Source organism: Schistocerca nitens, chromosome 9 (assembly GCF_023898315.1).
Source record: "Schistocerca nitens isolate TAMUIC-IGC-003100 chromosome 9, iqSchNite1.1, whole genome shotgun sequence".
NCBI lineage: Eukaryota > Metazoa > Arthropoda > Insecta > Orthoptera > Acrididae > Schistocerca > Schistocerca nitens.
In genome coordinates, this window is record NC_064622.1 from 174,358,244 (window position 1) to 174,380,938 (window position 22,695).

The following is a 22,695-nucleotide window of genomic DNA, read 5'->3' on the forward strand; positions in this document are numbered from 1 at the left end:
GAAATCCGTTGGAATTCGATTACTCGATAAATAGTACAATTCTCAAGGCTGTCAATTCAACTAAGTACCTGGGTGTTAAAATTACGAACAACTTCAGTTGGAAAGACCACATAGATAGTATTGTGGGGAAGGCGAGCCAAAGGTTGCGTTTCATTGGCAGGACACCTAGAAGATGCCACAAGTCCACTATAGAGACAGCTTACACTACACTCGTTCGTCCTCTATTAGAATATTGCTGCGCGATGTGGGATCCTTACCAGGTGGGATTGACGGAGGACATCGAAAGGGTGCAAAAAAGGGCAGCTCGTTTTGTACTATCACGTAGTAGGGGAGAGAGTGTGGCAGATATGATACGCGAATTGGGATGGAAGTCATTACAGCAAAGACGTTTTTCATCGCGGCGAGATCTATTTACGAAATTTCAGTCACCAACTTTCTCTTCCGAATGCGAAAATATGTTGTTGAGCCCAACCTACATAGGTAGGAATGATCATCAAAATAAAATAAGAGAAATCAGAGCTCGAACAGAAAGATTTAGGTGTTCGTTTTTCCCGCGCGATGTTCGGGAGTGGAATGGTAGAGAGATAGTATGATTGTGGTTCGACGAACCCTCTGCCAAGCACTTAAATGTGAATTGCAGAGTAGTCATGTAGATGTAGATATAGGTGTAGATGTAATCAAATTATCCGCCAACCTAATTTTGGTTGCCTCTTTATAAAGACTATCCCAAACCCCAAAAGGGCTGGCAACTATCGTAATTTCGCCAAATTTCATACTATGTCCCTCGTTTAAGCAATGTTCTGTTACCTCCTATTTTGCCGACTGTTGTAGCCTCGTATGACGGTGATGATCAAATGGTTCAAATGGATCTAAGCACTATCGGACTTAACATCCGAGGTCATCAGTCCCCTCTACTTAGAACTACTTAAACCTAACTAACCTAAGGACATCACACACAGCAATGCCCGAGGCAGGATTTGAACCTGCGACCATAGCAGCAGCGCGATTCCAGACTGAAGCGCCTAGAACCGCTCGGTCACAGCGGCCGGCACGGCGATGTTCCACGCACCTGTCATGAACAGTGCAAATTGGACGGCCGATGTATGCCTTCCCATCCTGACACGGAATTTTATATATACTAGGATTCCTAAGCCCCAATTCATCTTTCACAGAGCCGAGTAGCGCCCTAATCTTGGAAGGCGGACATTCTTCCAGTCATAAACGATATGCCCTAGCATTACGAATAAAGGCCACCGATCTATGCTCCTCTTCATACACCTCCGGTGTTGATCCAAACTGCATATCCCGACGAATCTGCTTCTCAGAGTGTCCATTTTCCTTAAAAACAGCCTTGAAATGCGCAAGTTCTTGGGTTAAACTGTCCGCATCGGGAATAGCGTATGCTCTGCGCGTCAGGGTCCTATGCACGCCAATGCGTTGGTATGGTGGATGACAACTTTTGGCATGCAGTTACCAATCAGTGTGAGCCGGCTTTCGGTGAATACTATGTTCCAGAGTACCGTCTGGTTTTTTGTATTTCTCTTGAACGTTATGGTTTACAAAAAATCACAAAAAGTCTACGGAGTCTCTACAGAAATATTTGTTCTGTAAATAAAGCCACCTTTTCTTGCTGCAAGTGTAATTTATTTCTCCCAAAGGCGTTTCGCCTTCTTTTACTCTAAGGCATCTTCAGTGGGGCCTAGAACGATACAGTTTTGTTTTGATATGTGTTATTTTTAGATTATCAAACAGTTCACGTCTCGTTTTTTATGTAAATAAGTATTTACTTAGACTTTGTTGGCATCTGCGTTTCGCCGGCCTGTGTGGCCGTGCGGTTCTAGGCGCTTCAGTCTGAAACCGCGTGACCGCTACGGTCGCAGGTTCGAATCCTGCCTCGGGCATGAATGTGTGTGATGTCCTTAGGTTAGTTAGGTTTAAGTAGTTCTAAGTTCTAGGGGACTGATGACCACATATGTTAAGTCCCATAGTGCTCAGAGCCCATCTGCGTTTCCTCTCATCTGGTCTGGACGTCACACTACATTTCCAAATCAATAAGCGCATTGTTTATATTCCGAACGTATTCTTCCACACTGATCAACATGAGTATCCTTATTTTTGTGGCGCACTATTACTCTTTTGCCACTAGTTTGTGAATGAACGAGCATTTCGCTCTCATTTAAGTATATGGCCGAAAGAGTCAGCCCTCAGGAATTGTGAAACGAACCCTGTCATCTAGGACCGATTGCCACAAAGAGCGCAGATTCGCCACGAGATGGGGAAATTCACAGGCTTCTATTGCCCTGTAGTGTGCGAGTGAGACAGACGAGAACCTACATCATAGGGAAACCCAGTAGAAGCCGTTTGTGGCCGAGGAGACGTAGCAGTGTTAAATAGGGCGGACCTAAGATCGGACATAAAGGGAAACATTTATGGAAACTATTTAATTCTGTAGTAACACAGGGAACGAAACTACAGTAATTTCATGGTGATCCCAATAAAACTTGAATATTGATGATATCTATAATAGTTTAGGATTTATTATTAAAATTAAGTTGACAAGTTTTGTAACAAAGACCTGAATGCTAAAATCTGACCGCCTTAGTCGATCTTAACAGGCAACATTTCATATAGAAGAGCATCATTAAGATGACAAATGCTATAAATATCAACTCTGTAACTTCATTTGTTTAAAAGATATAGTAAATTTAAACTATCAGTATTTTCAGCTAAGCATCAGATCGTCATTTCCTCCACACAAAATATATTAAACGATGACAGCATGACACCTTATTGAATCATTAGTAACAGGATATTTGTTGTAAAGTTTAGTGCATAATAGTTACTTTTGTTCTGTATTTATTTATCAGAAAGCACATTTATGCAAGGCTACTGGCCGTGACATTCAAAGTTAAGAAAGAAATTGTATTGGTTTTATGTAAAAGAATGTAACATTTATTATGTAATGGATATTATCCATACTTTATTTAGAACGTGAAAGTGATCAAACTTTGATTATTTAAATATGTTAAAATGTAAAATAAAGCAGAATAAGCTGTAGCCAATCAGATGGACGGCTTCAGGAAAGGAACTGCCCTAGTCAGTTGAGCGAGGATATTCAGCGCGCGGGAAACGCGGCCGGGGACGGGCAGGGAGGGGTACAGTGTTGGTGTAGACGCGAAAGCGGACAGTTCGGCTGGAGACACCAAAGGGTATAGTTCGGATTGAGATGCGAAAGTGGACAGTCGGTCTTTAGGTATCTAGGAAGTGAAACGACTTAGATAATTTCGCGTTGTGTGCTATCACGGAACTTATTCTCTGAGCGTTGAACAGCCGCGCGCCTGATGTGAACTCCAACTTTTGGCGTAGATAACTCGTATTTCGCGATGAGATTGTGAATGATCGAACTGTGTCATATGGATATCGCTCGAGCGTAACAGTAACTCTAAATAGAACACTTTCGCTATTTGTTTGCTTTCTAAATAAACATTCTAACCAAACCGCAACTGTGTGGCCTACATCATTTATGGGTCGTTAATTTAGTTCCCGATATTATTATTACTGTTATTATATGTCATGTTAACTATGTATTTCACAAACTTTCTATCAGACAGAAAATTTAACCAAAGGGTCACACGTGTCTAATTTAGGGCGTGTAATGCGACTCGTGCCCCACAAAAATAAGGATAAACATGTTGCACAGTGTGAAAGAAAAAGTTCGGAATATAAAAATTTGCTTATGTTTCGGAAAGCAAGTGGTAGTGCGACATCGAGACCAAATGAGAGGAAACTCGGATGCCAGCAAATTGTAAGTAATTACTTATTTACATAGAAAAACGTGATATTAACTGTTTGATAATTAAAACTAACACATATCAAAACAAAAAAGTATCGTTCTAGATCCCATTGAAGACGCCTTAAAGTAAGAAAAGGCGAAACCCGTCTGGGAGAAATAAATTAAAATTGTAACAAGAAAAGGCGGTTTTATTTACAAAACAAATATCTCTGTATAGACACTGAATTAATCAAACAGTGAACATAACTCACTTGTGACTCACAAAACATGTGAAACTTGAGTCAACATAGCAGTAATAGTGGAAAAATAAGTTCGCTATAAACGCTTTCCAACAACGCATTGAGTAATCTAAAGGGCAGGAGAGAACGACCAAACTGGGTGCCTAATACTCTGTACTGAACTGCTATGCCACGGTTCTGTAATAGCTTACAAGCTACGAAAAACAAATCATCGCTGGTTCTCCCTGATGTTTCGCTCCTAAATGCCAGATCACGTTCGCAATTCATCGCAAGTTCAGTACGCCAAATGACTGCAAAATAACTGTGCGAATGCGAATACCACGCGATGAAAATGAGTGAAACGAGCTCCATTAACAAACACAGCAAGTAACTGAAAGAATCTCACAACATTTTCGGATTGCAGCTGGTGCCTGAGAATTGCTGCAGCTCCTCGTCTTGACTGGCGGGAACAGTGGGCGGCTTCAATTCACTCTAAAGCATGGCAAAGCTAACCATCATTCTCTCTCAATGGCTGCATGGGTGCAGACATCATTGGAGGAATACATGTTACACAATGGGGCCTCCAAGAGGCGTAACTCAAAAATGTAAACACATATGTATGCTACATATCGATATTGATTACAGTATGTTTTGCAAAAGCTAGTTTGTGAGTTAAAGAAACAAAACAGTAGCAAAATTGAAAGCGCCATTTAGCTTCCAAATGTTGAGGCCTTCTCTTTGCAGTACGTAAGCAGAATTGATCGGAATCCTTTGATTTGTCCGCAGTTCGTGGTCGTGCGGTAGCGTTCTCGTTTCCCGCGCCCGGGTTCCCGGGTTCGATTCCCGGCGGGGTCAGGGATTTTCTCTGCCTCGTGATGACTGGGTGTTGTGTGATGTCCTTAGGTTAGTTAGGTTTAAGTAGTTCTAAGTTCTAGGGGACTGATGACCATAGATGTTAAGTCCCATAGTGCTCAGAACCATTTGAACCATTTTCCTTTGATTTGGAGTTGAGTGGTGGTATTCAACAACAGACTCTGCTGATTCTTTCATGAGATGTGTTATGGTAAATTGCAGCAGTCCACTTGTTAGGTTTGGGGCGTACTACACAGAGAAAGCTGTTACTCGGGTAGGCGAGTACTTGGGGAGCGCACGTGGTTTTTGTAGACATGGTGGTAGTTTGACGACCTCTGATGAACACTCGTCAGTCGATACGCAGAGAATGAAATCAGATCGCTTACAAAGAAAATACACTTCGAATTCCAAAATTTTATCAGTAAATTGTCCATAAATTTACTGCCTTCCAGGAAATCTGGATGAAACCGGAAGCACAAGACTCCAAACCGTTTAATGAGGCACAGAATGTATATCGAAAAGACAATTTAGAAACCGTAGGGGAGGCAGCATGTATTGCAATAGTCATAAGTACTTTATTTATCAAGATCGAAACTAAGTCTGACTGTGAAGTCAAATGGACGCGAATAAGCAGCCCAGGTGAACTGAAACTAAACCTCAGATAAAACTTTTATTCTTTATGGATATGGAACAGTACGACTGTTTCTGTTGTGAGGAAATGTTTTCAGAAGTAACTACAGCCATTCACGTTTTGTGAGGATTCAATTTTGAATTTATTATGACCAGTTTCGAGTCGTCTAGCGATTCTGAAGATGAGTCGCTAGGAGGTTCGAAACCGGTCATACTAAATTTGAATAACGTCAGAAAGCGATCTGTTGGAGTTATTTCAGAAAACCTTTACTCATTGGATGTTTTTACCAACCAAGAGATTTGGCTGTAACACCCGTAGAATCATTCAAAAAAACAGGAGGCACAGTAGTGAGAAAGTACACAGATCAGCCAATATACCGGGTGATCAAAAAGTCAGTATAAATTTGAAAACTTAATAAACCACGGAATAATGTAGACAGACAGGTAAAAATTGACACACATGCTTGGAATGACAAGGGGTTTTAATAGAACCAAAAAAAAAAATATTGCTAGACGCGTGAAAGATCTCTTGCGCGCGTCATTTGGTGATGACCGTTTGCTCAGCCGCCACTTTCGTCATGCTTGGCCTCCCAGGTCCCCAGACCTCAGTCCGTGCGTTTATTGGCTTTAGGGTTACCTGAAGTAGCCAGTGCATCGTGATCGACCGACATCTCTAGGGATGCTGAAAGAACAACCGACACCAATGCCTCACCATAACTCCGGACATGCTTTACAGTGCTGTTCACAACATTATTCTTCGACTACAGCTAAGCCGGCCGAAGTGGCCGTGCGGTTAAAGGCGCTGCAGTCTGGAACCGCAAGACCGCTACGGTCGCAGGTTCGAATCCTGCCTCGGGCATGGATGTTTGTGATGTCCTTAGGTTAGTTAGGTTTAACTAGTTCTAAGTTCTAGGGGACTAATGACCTCAGCAGTTGAGTCCCATAGTGCTCAGAGCCATTTGAACCATTTGACTACAGCTATTGTTGAGGAATGATGGTGGACATATTGAGCATTTCCTGTAAAGAACTTCATCTTTGCTTTGTCTTACTTTGTTATGCTAATTATTGCTATTCTGATCAGATGAAGCGCCATCTGTCGGACATTTGTTTGAACTTTTGTATTTTTTTTTGGTTGTAATAAAACCCCATGTCATTCCAAGCATATGTGTCAATTTGTATCTCTCTATCGACATTATTCCGTGATTTATTCGGTTTTCACATTTATACTGACTTTTTGATCACCCTGTACTTGTTACTTGGAGGCTGTTTTAGCCTACTGACTATAGATTGGGAGGAAATACAATTCTTAGAGGAAGTACGCACAGATGTTCCTACGAATTAGTTCTGAACGCTTTCTCCGGTAACTGTCTTCAACTAGTTCAGCATCCCACATGTGCTTGAGGCTATCTACAGAGTCAGTAATCAAAGAACGATCAGCGACCACGACGTCATCATGGCCATGATGTTTGCTATAGTTAATAAATCCATCAAGAAGTCTAGGAGAGCTTTTATACTAGAAAGAGCAGGTCAAAAGTAGCTATCATCCAACTTAAACAATAAATAGAAATCACTGATTTCAAATGTTATGGACATAGATGAATTATGCAAACGTTTAGAGTGACTGTAGATCTTGCTCTGGAGAAGTTTGTGCCGAGTGACTGGATAAAAGACAGAAAAGACTCAACGTGGTTTAATACCAGAATTCGGAAAATTCTGGGGAAAGATTGTTGCACTCTCAGTTCAAAAACGAAAGAAATTTCCACAGATAAAAGCTAGCAGAATTTCGTGTGTCTATAAAAATGATCGATGCGAGAAGTATATAACTTCCACAGTCATAGGTAGCGGAAGATTATGCCGAGAAAAACAAGGTCCTATGAGGAATAGCTAACCGAGCTCAAGGCTTCTGTTCAGTCGCTCGTCGAACAGTCTAGTACGGTAGTAGACGACCGCATAAGGAAAAGTGTAATGTTAAACTCTATATTAAGAAAAAAACCATACAGGAGGATAGTATAAACATAGCATCATTTGAGCGAAGCAAACTTTCCGGTATGGAGTACACAGAAATAGGAATTCCTGGCGATGAAAACCAGCTGAAAGATTGAAAACAAGTTTCAGACAGTTTCAGATAATGCTTGAGCCCTGCGTGGCTCTCGCTTGTGCCATCTCATATTTTACATCCTGCTTTTTTTTCCGTGTTACCACCTCGTTATGTTAGTTTCAATTTCTGTTGTCACTGAGTTGCTGCTTTGTCTGCCCGTCTGCAGCAGCAGCAGCGCCTATTGATATAGCCCTCACGTGTTATCTTTGCTGCACTGCTATTACTTCCAGGTTGTCATCTGTCATGGATTCAGTTGGAACGTGTCACGAGGGCAGTTCGGACCTGCCAGTCGTGGAGTTGGAATGCGGTACTAGTTCACTTGGGTTGGAGCAGCAGTGAGGCCTGGCTGTCCATTGATCGCCCGACCGTTGCCGCCGCGCATCACTTGAGCCGGGGACGGTCGTCGTGGATCGTCGGTCGGTCGTCCTACTGGACGACGTGAATTGGCTCGCTGGTCGCTTATGTGTTGGCTGTGTGTGTGGGTATCGACTCCCTATTTGTCTTTGTGATTGCACAGCTACTGCTGAGTGTCGTTCAAGTCTTCATGCAAGTGTTTGCCAAACTGTGTGTAGTTGGTGTCATTTCGACTGACAACTTGCTTTAAATGTTGTCGGTGTACTGGCAGTGAGTCGGCCGGTTGGAGCGGATCAGCAAGTAAGTCTCCATGCGGCGCAGTCAGCCGGACCTGCTGGCGCTCTCTATGCGGTATCGGAGCGTGTGATTGGGGCTGTTCCGAGTGCTACAAGGTTTGTGGCTCACCGACCCAGGACATGAAAGTTGAGTGGTGATTTTATTTCCGAAGCCACGTCTTTCCACGTTGTCCCCTTGATTTGTGGTTCACTGTTGGCGGTATTCCTGGGAGCAACAACGAGTGTTTGAGTTGGTGAAGATTTAGCCGCTGTGTGGTGGAATTAACTATACTTGTCGGTTTGAAATTCAAGTGCACCAGCGGAATTTTCTGCCTTGTAGCCGTTAGTGTTCCGGTTACCTGCCCTGATCGCTGAAGTAAATTCAGCAATGTCCTTCCCTCACCTGTTGTTGCTGTCCAACATGGTGTGTAGTTCTTGACACCTTAATGTATTTTTGGTTGTGGGCGGCTATGTCTGTAACGTTTTGGCTTTGGAATTCTCGTATACTGATCGGTGGTTAGCAAGTTGTCTTGTCGGTGGGCCCCTGACTGTCTCTTTGGTTGTGTTGCTGGCGGATCGAGTATAGTTGTACTGACTTCTTGTCTCACCTAAGTGAACGTTAAGATTTCAAAGGCAGACCGAGCCCCTGGAAACTTCTGAGCGCCTTTGCCTATACTGTCTTTCTTATTAGCGTTTAATTGTGTACTTTTAATGGTTCATAGCCAATGGTTGGAATTTGTATGCCTGTAATTGTGTTTTTAAAATCAGATGCCTTCAGCCGTTTTAAAAGTAAGTTTTCTAAATTGGGAAAGCCTTACATTGTCTGAAGATAAAACTTGGGCCTTGTGCCTGTGGAAAATTTATTGTATTGTTTTTAAAAGCATCGGCCTTCAGCAGTTTTAAGTTTTAAGGATCTTACTTATGAAGTATTACCTTTTGGAAGATAAAGCTGTGGGCTTTCTGCCTCTTGAAAATTTATTGTAGTGTATTGTTTTTAAAGCATTGGCCTTCAGCCGCTTTGAGTTTTAAGGTTCTTACTTATCAACTATTACATTCTTTCAAGATAAAGCTGTGGGCCTTCTGCGTGTTGAAAATTTATCGTAGTTGTATTGTTCTTAAAAAGATGGGCCTTCAGCCGCTTTAAAATTTTGGTTTCTTACTCATCAAGTCTTACATCACTTGGGCTTAAATACTATTTAAGGTTGAAAGCTTTGGGCTTTCTGCCTGGGAAAACTGGTTGCAGTTATTTTTTTTTTTTAACAAAGGCCTTCAGCAGTTTTGGAGTAAGGTTTCTTATTGGTCATAAAGCTTGAGCCTTCTGCCTATTGAAAGGTTATTGTAGTTATGTTGTTTTAAATTTATCGGCCTTCAACCGCTTTTAATAAACTTAGTCTATCTGACTAGTCAAGTCTTACATCGCTTGGCCTTAAATACTATTTTAGGTTAAAGCCTAGAGCCTTGTGCCAAAAAAAAAAAAAAAAAAAAGCAGTTGTATTTCATTCATATGCCTTCAGGCGTTTTAGAATTAAAGGCGTTTTCTGTCGATAGTCAAGCTTAGAACTTGCGCTGTAATGTTTTGACTACTAAATAAAGTGTTATGTTTGGAGTGTAACTGATAGCCGCTTATTCTGGCCTCTTCCTCAATTCCTACTACTTGTCCTGTCCTGCGGGTTTTGCAGGGCGTTTCATTGCTCTTCGGCGTTGGCCTCTTACTTGCTTGCATTTATCGAGATCCTCTCTCCCACCGCAAAGTCCCAAGCGACTGGAAACAAAACAGCACGTAACTCACATATATAAAAAGATAAGGGGAAAATGGACCAGCGAAGTCACAGACAAAATTCTCAACGTCGTTTTGCTGCAGAACTCTTGAACACTTTCGAAGTTCTAAAACACTGCCTAATCACTTTAATGCGACCACTTGTCACAAGCCTGAATAACCACATTTTGATCCGATGAATTTGGTTTGGTAGCTGACTGGCAGGAAAACTGATCCAGGTCAGAGGCACACCACAGAAGACAACAAAAGGTGTAGTGTTACTGGATGTGTTGTGTAGTATCTGCTAAGAAATATAGTGCGTCGAAAAGAAAAGATTGATAAAAAACGACAATTTTTAGAGGACTTTAAGAAAAATTGCTGGTCCACCTTCGATTCGTTTGGATGTTTTGTTACTTAAAACTTTTGGCCTGTCATCTCAGCATCATGGAAATACTGATGAATAAATGTATTTAGCATAAGTTTAGTTAAGTTAGGGTATGAAGTGCTGCCGCATAAGATAATATAGGGACTCGTTATTTCGATTTTTCTGCTATCATATGTAAAGTTTATTTTTGTGTATTATTTCGTTTCTGAGGGCGCATATTGGGTTTGGTGCTACTTGCGACACCATGCACTGCGGTTCTGGAGTAGCAAATAGGGGTAATTGTGAGAGTACATGTTGTGGCGGCAGTTTAGAGCGGGAGTTTCCCGCCGCAGAGCACGTGGCTGGCAGTTGCTACGGGGCCGTGACGAGCGACTAGCGTCTAGGCGGCCTTGGGAAAACCCTAGCGGACGCTCGGCAGGGGCGCGTATGGCCGCGTTTGGCGCTTAAATTTGTATTCCAGTGAAAAATTGATGAAAACAGAACCAAGAGTGACACGGAGGTGCGAGTTGGCACTCATGGACAGAAAGATATGTAAAACTAAATTATCTAGACGCGCCACAAAAATGTATAGTAGTGTAAAAGTTATTGTCGTCTTAAAAATTGTAAATTTACGAAAGTTCAAAAGCTAATATATCGACAATGCTTTGGCCGATTAACATGAACAAAGTGTCTACGGATGCGGCTAGTAGAGATGCATCGATCAGTTATAGCCGATTTAGCAGGCTATGTACCGTTTTTGAATGAGAGGTCGGAATATGGGATTCGACTGAGAGAAATTGTAGTTTTGGCAATAAATAAATTTAGAAAGACGACACTAGCGGCAGCGTTCTAAGGTTTAAAGAGGTAGGTGAGTAACTAAGTGTATATTTTTATTTGTTTATTTATGTTTAGTATAAAAAGTCCAGGAAAAGCAGAATCACGCCACAAGAAAATTATTTGTGAATAAACGGTGGCAGATACAGAACATTGGACCTAAACGTATTATTGCCCGGCTATTTTCCATATTTTTCAATGTATCATGTGAGTTTTTGTGTTTAGTTTTAGAATATTCATAATTCTCTTTGTCAAACATTGTTTTGAGTTAGGCAGTCGTTTCGAGGGTGCATAGGGCGACCATCTTTGATGACAGGAGAGCTGGTTCTGAGCGACGCTAAGAGGCGGACGTGCTGCGCATCTCGTGGTAGCAGTGGGTTGGTAGCCACGTTCGGGGCAAGTATCTGTGTAGCAGGGGAAAACTGGAAGAAGTAGTAGAAGAAGAAGAAGATAATGATGATGATTATGATGATAATGACCGTCTGGATTGGCCTGACACAGCTCCAACAATTCCGCTACAGCTTCGCTTCTGAGCGATTTTTAAATGGGCATGATCAATCGTAGAGCCCAACGACGGCGCCCTTTGTCATGTGCAGAATGTCTTGCAGCATGTTGAAAACCGATCTTTCCACTTTTTCCACCTCGAATTTGATACGCCCATCATCGAACGCCAGGCCTCGTCCACCTCTGATGCGATAGTCCGTTCTTCGAAGAGAGATGGTCTTCCATTTCGTTCTTCGTCATTCGTATTTATTTCAGCACAAGAAAAGCACCTTCACCATCCGACCACTGCTTCATGTGATGGTGCATTGTTGCTGTACACATCCACCGACTCGACAGGGATTGCTGCAGCGTTTTTCTCCTTCGAATGCAGAAAAAGAATTACCGCGTGATACTCTACTTTGCGAATGGGTACACTATTTGGTTTTGGCTCCTTAGTCGTCGTGCTACGGTACTTGGAGCGGGCATTTAAGTTTCTACCAGTGTACCAGCACTGCAGACATATACTGTATCTGCAAGAATTCCGTAATTTTTTCGAGGTGATTATTAAAACCTTATGACTGCCCCACTTGAGTAGGTTCACAGAGTAAGTCCGAGAGAGATGTAAACTTGCGCAGGGTGAGGCCGCTTTCCCGTAGGGTCAGCAGTGGTGCAGTATTCATACCCAGGCAGGCAGTGTGTGGGAAGCGGCACCTGGCGACTGCGCCCTCACTGAACAAACACCCTACAAGACGCTGCCCTCATCAATATGCATTAAGCAGGAGCTTCTGGTGTCGGTGCAGACAACGGAGTATGCATCCAGTCTTCAGTCCGGCGGAGAGCCACCCCAGGCGGTGGGGCGGTTGGGCTCTGTACGGTCGTCTATGTCAGCGTTTACGTCTTTACTGTGCAGCCCAGTGCGTGGTTACGATGCTGTAATAGCTATTAATTCGTACACCTTAATGGTCCATACATTTACTTTAGTGAAGTCAAAGGACATCAGTGTTCACTGGTGTGTAAAACGTAAGAGCGAAAGTAATTTTCTCAATATGTTTTTGCTGACATGTACATAACTTGATGAAAGAGCTAATACAGTATACTACAGAAGGTATCTGAAAGATACACGCAATTGGACAACAGAAATGACACTTCCATTGAAAGACAATAATTACACGATGTCAGCACGATTTATGATGATTTCCTGGACATTTCATAAGGGTGGGCATGGTTCTTAATAGGGTGTCTAATCACCATGGGTGGTAGTGCATGCTCTGTTTATAACACTATTCCATAATAATTGAACCTTAAGTCCTGTGACGGTCGCCACAAATAACACTATTCCCCAATAATTGAACCTTTAGTTCTGTCACAGGAAAAGTCATGTATAACACTAACGTTCCGTGAAACACGCTAATGTTACATTCTGAGAGGATTTCAGAGTTTGACCGTGAATGTGTCTAATGGAAAGGGGTATCGGACTACAATTTCGAATTTTGCGAAGTTAACAGTAAAAACAAACTGGTCTTAACCTTGGGAGTTAACAGAAGAGGTAAAATTATTAGCGAATGAAAAAATGAACGGTCGCCAGCATAATTAGGCACATTAATTCGAAATATATATCTGAGAAAATTGGATATTAGTTATTGAAGTTACTTTTGTTGAGATTTCCCTTCGAATAGCAAACAGGATACAAACTGAGGCAATGCACTCTGTGCTGTGTGTAGCACCAGTTACCAACAAACCAATAAATTATAGGGAGCAAAATTGCTCATATTAATGACGGTCACAATCATTACCATTACTTAATCAAAGCACTGAAACATCACTACATGAAGTGCAGAACTAATTTTGGACGTGAGGGGCTTCTATCTTAACAGACAAGAATAACATAAATAAAAATTAATAACATCTTAAATACGCTATTTAAGCTCCTCTGCAGAATGCAGTTTTCCTTATTAACAATAGTACATCATTTCTTTTCTTAGTAGGAGGACAATATGATGGGGACCATGAACTGGTATAGTTTCACTAGCCAAGGTTTTTTAATTATTGCAAAAGTAAAAACTATCACTAAAAGCTAATCATTCACTTAAATTAATTTGCAAGGTAATAAAATGCAACACTGGCCTTAATTAACTTCAAAAGGAACCATTTATGACGAGTACCACAATTACACTATCTTCGAAAATATGCGTAACTTGACTTTTAATAGTGCTACCGCAAATCGGTTCATTAATGATTTATATGTGCTTGTACTTTAATCACCTGTGAAGCAGGTATTCTTGGCAGTATTATTTACACAATCTTGTTCTGTAATCCTACAAAACTATATTTTATAAAAAAACTAAGGATACTTTAGCAAAAGCCTATCCAACTTCACTTTTATGGTTTTAGCTTTTGAATAACTAAGGTATTCACCATCCAATTGATTGATCTTTAAATTTTTGTACTTAAACTTCCTACCTTAACAATTTCACTTGGAGTAGTCCATAAACAAAGATCCAAATTTTACTCTTACTTTAACTTTTGCTACTCCTTGTGCTTTAGACAAAAATCACTTTTAAACACTTGAATGCCAGAATTATTCATTTAAATCAGGATACACGGTTTTAGTAGCACTTAGATGAGGACCCTGCATAGGTTCGCCATCAGGATTGAAGTTATTGTTTCGAATACGAATTGACGTTTTATGTGATAATTTTTGAAACAACATACAAATTAAATGATCCACGCCAATATACATTACATAACTGAATGTAAGAAGTCGATGAAGCATTGGCGAAGATTAGTGGTTGACGGAATGGCGGCTAACTGTGCTCACGGCTGATGAAGTGCGAATGCTCTATAAAATCTCTTCTTGGCGTCGCATTTTCAACATATTACAGCTATTCCATTATTTCGTGAATACCAAATAATAGCCAGATGCTCATCCAAGGCAAATTCCTTCGAATGCAGCTTCCACTTGCCTCTCTTAGCACCGTCGAGGTGTAATGTGCTAAGGCTAGCCACACACTGCGTACCGTTCACACAAAGGAGCCGCTCAGTTCGACCGCCAAACCCACCTTTCACATCGCGCCATGCTACTTTCGTTGCGGAGGGACTTCTCTACATCGCTTACATGTTACAAATACAAGTGCCCTAAGCATCAACCAGCCTTTAACAAACATACTTTTTTCGTAAACGTATTCATATTATGATAATTTAAAATTTCAACATACTACTGTGTTTTTTTTTTTTTTTTTTTTCATATATGCATTGTAAGGTGGCTGTAATTTCGCACCTTACAAGCATTCATTCACATACTTTGCCATAAACTACAACCACAATTATGTATCATCTAATAGGTTGTACATCGTATATATGAATATTTAAAGGAGACTGATATTTTCACGTACGCCTTGTAAATAATTGTTAACGCTTATTGCATGAAAGGTGACGGATTGTCTTTATTATCAGAACGGCGTAATGAATGATTGCCTATACTAGTAGAGGTTCGAACGCCAGTGGAGATGAAACGGCAGGCAGAACTCAAGCTCTGGGTGTAAGGCCCGCACAGGTGTTGGTCCTGCTTAGAAACGGGAAGTAGCTGGACGGACGTCGTGGCATCTGACCTCTGGAGCACAATAGTGTGGCGGCCGGCCGCTATTGTAGCAGGACCGAAGGATAACCGGGAACTCTGCAAATCTAGGACGCAGGTGAGAGGAACGAAGAAGCGGCACCTCAAAAACCACGCAGGCTGGGTTATTTCCAAGGATTTTTACTCGAAAGCCTACCATTGTACGAATATAGGTTTTTGCTCGCAAACTTTCCGCGCTGGACGACAAAAGAATAAAATATGGTTGGTCGGCGTTCGGAAGAATCTGTAGAGAGGGAGAATATTCCGTGGTTTTGGGAATATGATTCGTTTTCGGAATTACGAGGGTGGGGAGTCGAGCCTTGCTGAGAAGCCAGCGGTGGAGAGACGAGGTCTACTGTTGTCAGCGCCCGTGTGTGACGGTCGCTCGGTATCAGCTTTTTGCGTTCAGACGGACTTGATGTCTTTGCTCTCAGGAGAGATTATAGTTATAACAGTTAGGCACTGTACTGTTGCGAACCTATACGATTCTGGACTTCACCTCCAGGTTGGAAGTTGTCGTTGAGTACGCAGCATTCAGTAATCGAGAGCACTTCTTCTGGCTGTACTTATGTTGAGACGTTATCTGAACCCCGTCCTCGTGGCTGGGAGTTCGCGTTTATCGTCTGCCTTCTGTCGTCCTAGTGTTTGAAAGCGTTTATTTGTGGCTGGAGTTCTTCCATCGTCGCATACGAGTGCGAGGACCATCACTTCGACGCCTCGGACGCACTACATACGGTGATATCGCAAATTGCTTCGGCTTATTGGGGCTATAAAGCTAAACAGCTGTGATCACGGTAGTTTATTTCCACTGAGGTTCCACACCACCATAGATCATCTTTCAAAGTAGTGTCTTCTATTGTTTGGTAGGTAGATGATGTCAGTCATTTCGCGTTAGTGATATTAGACTGTTCAGTCATAATAAGGGGCTGAGTTGGGCAATTGATTAATAATTTTAGTTGGGAAATATAGAAAATTGTACTTTAAGGGTTAATTTTCAATCTATAATAAATATATATTGAACAACAACGTTTATCATTTAGTAGTATTAGATGCCTTCATCATTCATTTGTGTTTAGATTGTAATTTATATGTTAAAAATAGCATTAAGAGATCCTAACATCTGCTTTAGTGGAGAGTCAGACAGGGCCAAATCATTGTTTTAGCGTTTATTATTTTCCGCTGCGCACATTCATTTTACACCTGCCTGGAGTAGCATCTTGGAAAATTACAAAAATCTAATTGTCTTGCCATACATCAAAGAATTCAAACTACACAGAATGCACACTTCATAAATTGCAGCTACACAGTTACTTAAAATAAACCAACACCTAATCGATTTAAGTGTTACATGTTACGTGCTTCTATGCTTCCCACAATTTTGGTAAGGAGTTCGTGTGGTAGGGAGTTCCAGTTCATTCGCAGGTGGTCCCAGGATTTTCGGCGAATGGACTAGCCTCCCCGTTTCCCCGACTTATGTCCCATCGAGCACATGTGGGGCATTTTGAGGAGATGTACTGCTGCACATCTACACTCCTGGAAATTGAAATAAGAACACCGTGAATTCATTGTCCCAGGAAGGGGAAACTTTATTGACACATTCCTGGGGTCAGATACATCACATGATCACACTGACAGAACCACAGGCACATAGACACAGGCAACAGAGCATGCACAATGTCGGCACTAGTACAGTGTATATCCACCTTTCGCAGCAATGCAGGCTGCTATTCTCCCATGGAGACGATCGTAGAGATGCTGGATGTAGTCCTGTGGAACGGCTTGCCATGCCATTTCCACCTGGCGCCTCAGTTGGACCAGCGTTCGTGCTGGACGTGCAGACCGCGTGAGACGACGCTTCATCCAGTCCCAAACATGCTCAATGGGGGACAGATCCGGAGATCTTGCTGGCCAGGGTAGTTGACTTACACCTTCTAGAGCACGTTGGGTGGCACGGGATACATGCGGACGTGCATTGTCCTGTTGGAACAGCAAGTTCCCTTGCCGGTCTAGGAATGGTAGAACGATGGGTTCGATGACGGTTTGGATGTACCGTGCACTATTCAGTGTCCCCTCGACGATCACCAGTGGTGTACGGCCAGTGTAGGAGATCGCTCCCCACACCATGATGCCGGGTGTTGGCCCTGTGTGCCTCGGTCGTATGCAGTCCTGATTGTGGCGCTCACCTGCACGGCGCCAAACACGCATACGACCATCATTGGCACCAAGGCAGAAGCGACTCTCATCGCTGAAGACGACACGTCTCCATTCGTCCCTCCATTCACGCCTGTCGCGACACCACTGGAGGCGGGCTGCACGATGTTGGGGCGTGAGCGGAAGACGGCCTAACGGTGTGCGGGACCGTAGCCCAGCTTCATGGAGACGGTTGCGAATGGTCTTCGCCGATACCCCAGGAGCAACAGTGTCCCTAATTTGCTGGGAAGTGGCGGTGCGGTCCCCTACGGCACTGCGTAGGATCCTACGGTCTTGGCGTGCATCCGTGCGTCGCTGCGGTCCGGTCCCAGGTCGACGGGCACGTGCACCTTCCGCCGACCACTGGCGACAACATCGATGTACTGTGGAGACCTCACGCCCCACGTCCACCCGGCCTCCCGCATGCCCACTATACGCCCTCGCTCAAAGTCCGTCAACTGCACACACGGTTCACGTCCACGCTGTCGCGGCATGCTACCAGTGTTAAAGACTGCGATGGAGCTCCGTATGCCACGGCAAACTGGCTGACACTGACGGCGGCGGTGCACAAATGCTGCGCAGCTAGCGCCATTCGACGGCCAACACCGCGGTTCCTGGTGTGTCCGCTGTGCCGTGCGTGTGATCATTGCTTGTACAGCCCTCTCGCAGTGTCCGGAGCAAGTATGGTGGGTCTGACACACCGGTGTCAATGTGGTCTTTTTTCCATTTCCAGGAGTGTACATGCATCAACGACTATCCAGCTTTGCCAGCCGCGCTTGTCACAGTAACTCCTTACCAAACTTGTGACCAGCATAGAGGCACGTCGCAGAGGATGCCTTTCCGATCGTGGTGATTACTTACTCTGTTGCAACGTCCAGGAGACCATCATAAATAGCGGTGAGTTCAATGTAATGGTTGCCTTTGAATAAAAGTATCATTTCCGTTCGTTCCATTGCATATTTATTTCAACTATCTTCTATGCTATACTGTAGCAATTGTTTCTATGTATGGTCCAAGTTTCGTCCAGCTGTGTTACTTGGTAGTGATACACTATGCGAAAGTTACTTTCCTCCTTAAGTTTTTCACACTAGTGTAAATGATCTCTTACATGCTACATTCCTCACCCCCCCCCCTCTCTCTCTCTCCACCATTCTAATAACAGCACATTGTTATCTCTCGCGCAATAAGAACTATTTACTTGTTGAGTTTTTGCATTTTTCCTACCAGAATGACATCTACAACAATTCACTTTTCATGTCTTCACTTGTAGAGTCACGAATGTTCGCCCCTGCTGCAATGTACGTCTTCTCTCAGTCCTCGATACTAATGCGAACCCTCTATGTGCTCTTTCTTATGTACATATTGCTGTCGCAATGACTTCCCAGTCTTGTGATTCTAATGTGGACCGTTATGTATTATGTATTGCACATTCCTTTCAATATGACATTGAAAATATAATATTAATAATCTACAAACAATTTCTTCAGTCCTGTTAATAGAAAAATCCACAATTTTTTTAAAAAAGTAGGAAGAGTGAAGTAGAAGTGAAAGAAAAACTTATCACCACTTGACCCTCCATCTCTATTCAGGTACAGTGGTAATCGACAATCTTGGTATTGGTCAACACTACTGGCAATCTATGATTATTTCTACACTAAACTACTGCCACACGACCTGCGCGATTCGGCAAGACTTCAGCCTTCGTGTTACCCATTGCCTTCCTATTCCTAACTTTTCTTACGGGCGTTTAAAGAACTGTGGACTCGAAATTAACACGTAACGCCAGAAGGTAGCCTACTCATTAGTATCCCATGCTGATTCATCATCATTTCTATCCGAATTGTTGAACTCCACGAGGCGGCTATTGCTATTCTTACTGTACGGAGCGCTTCAAACCTCTTTGATCGCGACCCATTTTGGTTATATTCGAGAAGCAGGAGGTTGATATTTAACGTCCCGTCGACAACGAGGTCATTAGAGACGGTGAACAAGCTCTGAGAGTGGAGAAGGAAAGCGACCATGCCGCTTCTAAGGAACTATTCCGGTGTTTGCTTTAGCGATATAGGGAACTCCCGGAAAACCTAAGTTTGGATGATCGAAGGCTCGTTTGAACCGTCGTCCTCTCGAATGCGAGTCGATTGTGCTAGTCACTGCGCCACCCCTCTCGGTGCCCCGTACTTCGGCATCCTGTTTCCTCCTGCGAAACACGCATTTCAGTGCTCCTAGTAATCTAGTTACAGCAGAGCTAAGTAACTTCCAGCCGACGGTCGTGATCATTTCTGTCCAAGCTCAGATCGTCCAGTCTGTTCCTCCTTCATATTTGGTGTAAATTAAGATGATTCATCATACGTTCAGGTGTCCATATTTCTCCGCAGTTTCATAGAGCTGTTACCTGTCTCCCTATTCCCAGTAGGAAGACGGGGTAAGGGAATGTGCGGTAAGGATTTAATAGCACTACTGTCGGGGGAGGTTATTCGGCGGACCATGATCAACTCTCTGCATTGCTAGCTTAAAGAAATATTTTCTGATCAGAGTCGCCAGCTTTTCATCAGTCCGTAAAACAGGATTAAAGTGTTAAAATTATGTCGTAACTGAGCACTGCCCTTCTGCAATCTGATTACACTCACATAACTTCCAATATCCGACTACTGGACCGGTAACATACAGTCTGATAAGTAAGATCGTGGTCGAGTTAATTATCATAGAAATGTATTTGACAAGAAATTAAAACATGTACTAGCATCATATATCAATAAAACAAAAAAGCATTTTCTGTTAATAACACGTCCTGACGTCCTGTCACTCGCAGTGTCAATAATTGCTTGTTACCTCAGAAGCATGCTTGTAATCAAGTTTTCATAGTATTCACATGAAAGATACCTCCAAAGGCGTCAAATCTGCGTTTACAGCTGTTGCAAACTAAAGATCTTTTTTCCTTGCAACTTCTTTTTCATGTAAGACCATACATTTTCAGTAGTATTATGCGACTGGTGATGGCCAGTACAGTACCTAAACACTTTGCTCCTTTTTCCAGTCACTACGAAGCCTGCTGCGGTGCTTTGGATCGTCGTTCTCCCGCAGTATCCAGTAGTCACTTTTGTCGTTGAACCAACTTTTGGCAGTCATCATTAAACATCGTTGATAAAGGCGACAGGTGCAGCACTCATTTCTCTTTTTGTGTACCTCAGTCAAGAATTCAAAGTAAACTGATGCTTTTTATACAATGTATGAAGGACAAAGGGTCCCTCTGTTGGGTTGTGAAAGCACTAAGGCAATGTCTTTTACCCTCAGAGTGTAACGCCGACCACGCTCTTACTTAACAGACTGTACAACGCCTACGTTTAACATACAACTGGTGCATGAAGCGACATTAACAATCTTGTAAGGATATGTCGCAGTATAATAACTCCAATGTGTGTACGTAAGAATGTAAGGCCAAAACTCAAACACTCCAGTTTCCTCGGGCACAATACTGTTTATCATCGTTTTAGTGCAGTCCATTTACCATTAGTTTCCTGATATGATACCAGGTTGGACGAATTTTATTAATAATGAAACAGGTTGGGGTACTCTCGGCTTTGAGACGCGTATCTGTCGATTGCTATTACAAAGCTGCCGTCGGAAAGTTACACACACCAGCCTTAAACTCACGAAATCCTTCCTTCAAACTGGGATCTATCGAATGATACCCTGTGTTCAGGTCTTGCTGCTGCTGATTCATTCCCTCCACGATGGTTCATGGCCGACGTTCTGATTTTCCGAATTCGGATAAACTCTGGTGGTGTCTTAAATATTTGGGTTTCTGCGCTGCAGTTGCAAAATCTTCGGCTTGTTTTACGCCCAGTGACATTTTCATTACTTTTACCCTCTTTAACGGCAACAGTCACACCATAGTCGTCACTCTATTTGCTAAAGGGGTAATATTATGAATAAGAGTGCTACTTTAGAGTCGGATCGCACCCACAGCTGTAGGCAAATGGCATATCCACTGAATAGATTTTGAAGATTCTGCCTTGATCTAAGCACAATTTCTTGTTTTTGTTTCCTTGCAAGCACGTCATTGATGAATTTTCATTAATTTTGCTTGACATCACGTTTTGTCATTCTTGTTGCCGTCTGTCTTCTGTAACGCAGTTGATATGCTAATGCAATTTGACATTAGCGAATTTTTGTTGGTGATTTTGGTTTCCACATTGTAAAAACGCTATGAATATTCGCCACACGCTGTTTCGCTGTTTACGACACATTCAACAGATATCCGAGTTCCTGTGCAGTTCGGAATGCTTTTCGAAAATCCGGCTTATGCTCACGATCCAACGCAAAGTGAATGAAGCACGTAATAGTACTCTCCAGATTAACATTGGTATAGAATAATTAGTGCTATGACATTCCACTACAATTTACACGGGAAAGATGCCTTACGTGTAGTACAATTAGTCACACGGTACGCTCATCTAGCTAGAATGATATATCACAGAATTTTTAAGCTAACCCTCCTCCTTTAGTTTGATATCCAGTAAACCCCGACCCCAAATCTTGTAAATAATCGAACTCCCATGTATAAAATGTCTTACTTCTGGACTGTGTGTCGTACCATTATACAATTTAGCAGGTAAATTCACTGGTATACGTGGACACTATCTGCAAAATTCTTTGTGAGTAGAGTTCGTAGTAAAGAAGTAATAGCCCGCCTGGTTGGCCGTGCGGTCTACCGCACGGCTTTCCAGAGTGGGAAGGAGCGCCTGGTCACCGGCACGAATCCGCCCGGCGGATTTGTGTCGAGGTCCGGTGCACCGGCCAGTCTGTGGATGGTTTTTAGGCGGTTTTCCATCTGCCTCGGCGAATGCGGGCTGGTTCCTCTCATTCCGCCCCAGTTACACTATGTCGGCGATTGCTGCGCAAACAAGTTCTCGACATACACCACCATTACTCTACCACGCAAACATAGGGGTTACACTCGTCTGACGTGAGACGTTCCCTTGGGGGTCCACCGGGGGCCGAACCGCACAATAACCCTGGGTTCGGTGTGGGGCGGCGGAAGGGTGAAGTGGACTGCGGTAGTCGTCGTGGGGTTGTGGATCACTGCGGCTGCGGCGTGGACGGAGCCTCTCCGTCGTTTCTAGGTCCCCGGTTAACATACAATAGAATACAATACAAAGAAGTAATAAATTAAAACGTCATGTCCGATGCTGCAGTTCTAGTGCATGAACAGCGAAAATACAGGAAAAGATAATC